The sequence below is a fragment of the Oncorhynchus masou genome, unplaced genomic scaffold, assembly GCF_036934945.1.
Source record: "Oncorhynchus masou masou isolate Uvic2021 unplaced genomic scaffold, UVic_Omas_1.1 unplaced_scaffold_618, whole genome shotgun sequence".
Classification (NCBI taxonomy): Eukaryota; Metazoa; Chordata; class Actinopteri; order Salmoniformes; family Salmonidae; genus Oncorhynchus; species Oncorhynchus masou.
In genome coordinates this window covers 353,517-357,500 of record NW_027012609.1, presented here as the reverse complement: position 1 = coordinate 357,500, position 3,984 = coordinate 353,517, and positions in this window count along the sequence as shown.

The following is a 3,984-nucleotide window of genomic DNA, read 5'->3' as shown; positions in this document are numbered from 1 at the left end:
GAATCTTTATTTAACTAGGCAAGTCAGTTATGAACAAATACTTATTCACAATGACGACCACGGTGGACCAATTATGGGACTCCCGATCACGGACGGTTGTGATACAGCCCGGGATCGAACCAGGGTCTGTAGTGACGCCTCTAGCACTGAGATGCAGTGTTTTAGACTGCTGTGATACAGCCCGGGATCGAACCAGGGTCTGTAGTGACGCCTCTAGCACTGAGATGCAGTGTTTTAGACCACTGTGATACAGCCCGGGATCAAACCAGGGTCTGTAGTGACGCCTCTAGCACTGAGATGCAGTGTTTTAGGCCGCTGTGATACAGCCCGGGATCGAACCAGGGTCTGTAGTGATGCCTCTAGCACTGAGATGCAGTGTTTTAGACCGCTGTGATACAGCCCGGGATCGAACCAGGCATGCCTTGCACCCCATCTGGTCTGGAAGACACAGCATATGAATGATGATCACTGGGCCAGCAGGCTAGTTACTGAAACAACACAGCATATGACTAATGATCACTGAGCCAGCAGGCTAGTTACTGAATCAACACAGCATATGAATGATGATCACTGGGCCAGCAGGCTAGTTACTGAATCAACACAGCATATGAATGATGGTCACTGGGCCAGCAGATCGAACCAGGGTCTGTAGTGACGTCTCTAGCACTGAGATGCAGTGTTTTAGACCGCTGTGATACAGCCCATGAATTTGACTCAACACCTCAACACCTCAACATCAATCCTATTTCAACCAACCAGGATTAGAGAAATAGGATTAGAGAAATAGTATTAGAGAAATAGCCTGGCTTTGAGTCTCAACACCTCAACACCTCAACATCAATCCTAATTCAACCAACCAGGATTAGATAAATAGCCTGGCTTTGAGTCTCAACACCTCAACACCTCAACATCAATCCTAATCCAACCAACCAGGATTAGAGAAATAGGATTAGAGAAATAGCCTGACTTTGAGTCTCAACACCTCAACACCAATCCTAATCCAACCAACCAGGATTAGAGAAATAGCCTGGCTTTGAGTCTCAACACCTCAATACCTACATTTACATTTAAGTCATTTAGCAGACGCTCTTATCCAATACCTCAACATCAATCCTAATCCAACCAACCAGGATTAGAGAAATAGTATTAGAGAAATAGCCTGACTTTGAGTCTCAACACCTAAACACCTCAACATCAATCCTAATCCAAACAACCAGATTTAGAGAAATAGCCTGACTTTGAGTCTCAACACCTCAACACCTCAACACCAATCCTAATCCAACCAACCAGGATTAGAGAAATAGCCTGGCTTTGAGTCTCAAAACCTCAACACCAATCCTAATCCAACCAACCAGGATTAGAGAAATAGCCTGGCTTTGAGTCTCAACACCTCAACACCAATCCTAATCCAACCAACCAGGATTAGAGAAATAGCCTGGCTTTGAGTCTCAACACCTCAACACCAATCCTAATCCAACCAACCAGGATTAGAGAAATAGCCTGGCTTTGAGTCTCAACACCTCAACACCAATCCTAATCCAACCAACCAGCATTAGAGAAATAGCCTGACTTTGAGTCTCAACACCTCAACACCAATCCTAATCCAACCAACCAGGATTAGAGAAATAGCCTGACTTTGAGTCTCAACACCTCAACACCAATCCTAATCCAACCAACCAGCATTAGAGAAATAGCCTGGCTTTGAGTCTCAACACCTCAACACCAATCCTAATCCAACCAACTGGGATTAGAGAAATAGCCTGGCTTTGAGTCTCAACACCTAAACACCTCAACACCAATCCTAATCCAACCAACCAGGATTAGGCAGAAGTCACCAAACTAAAAAAAGACTGTGACTCGTCCCCTCTTCGACTCTTCTTCTTCGCCTCACACATCAGGATGTTGAACCAACAGCGGGTTCACACTGGGGTTCACATTGGGGTTCACACTGGGGTTCACACTGGGGTTCACACTGGGGTTCACACTGGGGTTCACACTGGGTTCACACTGTGGAACTGTAAAAACAGCCCGATGGGAGTCAGAGGTACCAGTAGAAACAGCCTGATGGGAGTCAGAGGGGAGTCAGAGATACCAGTAGAAACAGCCTGATGGGAGTCAGAGGTACCAGTAGAAACAGCCTGATGGGAGTCAGAGGTACCAGTAGAAACAGCCTGACGGGAGTCAGAGGTACCAGTAGAAACAGCCTGATGGGAGTCAGAGGTACCAGTAGAAACAGCCTGATGGGAGTCAGAGGTACCAGTAGAAACAGCCTGAGGGGAGTCAGAGGGGAGTCAGAGGTACCAGTAGAAACAGCCTGATGGGAGTCAGAGGTACCAGTAGAAACAGCCTGAGGGGAGTCAGAGGGGAGTCAGAGGTACCAGTAGAAACAGCCTGATGGGAGTCAGAGGTACCAGTAGAAACAGCCTGACGGAGTCAGAGGTACCAGTAGAAACAGCCTGATGGGAGTCAGAGGGGAGTCAGAGGTACCAGTAGAAACAGCCTGATGGGAGTCAGAGGTACCAGTAGAAACAGCCTGACGGGAGTCAGAGGTACCAGTAGAAACAGCCTGATGGGAGTCAGAGGTACCAGTAGAAACAGCCTGATGGGAGTCAGAGGTACCAGTAGAAACAGCCTGACGGGAGTCAGAGGTACCAGTAGAAACAGCCTGACGGGAGTCAGAGGGGAGTCAGAGGTACCAGTAGAAACAGCCTGATGGGAGTCAGAGGTACCAGTAGAAACAGCCTGACGGGAGTCAGAGGTACCAGTAGAAACAGCCTGACGGGAGTCAGAGGTACCAGTAGAAACAGCCTGATGGGAGTCAGAGGTACCAGTAGAAACAGCCTGACGGGAGTCAGAGGTACCAGTAGAAACAGCCTGATGGGAGTCAGAGGTACCAGTAGAAACAGCCTGATGGGAGTCAGAGGTACCAGTAGAAACAGCCTGACGGGAGTCAGAGGTACCAGTAGAAACAGCCTGATGGGAGTCAGAGGTACCAGTAGAAACAGCCTGATGGGAGTCAGAGGTACCAGTAGAAACAGCCTGATGGGAGTCAGAGGTACCAGTAGAAACAGCCTGATGGGAGTCAGAGGGGAGTCAGAGGTACCAGTAGAAACAGCCTGATGGGAGTCAGAGGGGAGTCAGAGGTACCAGTACAAACAGCCTGATGGGAGTCAGAGGTACCAGTAGAAACAGCCTGATGGGAGTCAGAGGTACCAGTAGAAACAGCCTGATGGGAGTCAGAGGGGAGTCAGAGGTACCAGTAGAAACAGCCTGAGGGGAGTCAGAGGTACCAGTAGAAACAGCCTGATGGGAGTCAGAGGTACCAGTAGAAACAGCCTGACGGGAGTCAGAGGTACCAGTAGAAACAGCCTGACGGGAGTCAGAGGGGAGTCAGAGGTACCAGTAGAAACAGCCTGAGGGGAGTCAGAGGGGAGTCAGAGGTACCAGTAGAAACAGCCTGATGGGAGTCAGAGGGGAGTCAGAGGTACCAGTAGAAACAGCCTGATGGGAGTCAGAGGTACCAGTAGAAACAGCCTGATGGGAGTCAGAGGTACCAGTAGAAACAGCCTGATGGGAGTCAGAGGGGAGTCAGAGGTACCAGTAGAAACAGCCTGATGGGAGTCAGAGGTACCAGTAGAAACAGCCTGACGGGAGTCAGAGGGGAGTCAGAGGTACCAGTAGAAACAGCCTGATGGGAGTCAGACGGGAGTCAGAGGTACCAGTAGAAACAGCCTGATGGGAGTCAGAGGTACCAGTAGAAACAGCCTGATGGGAGTCAGAGGTACCAGTAGAAACAGCCTGATGGGAGTCAGAGGTACCAGTAGAAACAGCCTGACGGGAGTCAGAGGTACCAGTAGAAACAGCCTGATGGGAGTCAGAGGGAGTCAGAGGTACCAGTAGAAACAGCCTGATGGGAGTCAGAGGGGAGTCAGAGGTACCAGTAGAAACAGCCTGACGGGAGTCAGAGGTACCAGTAGAAACAGC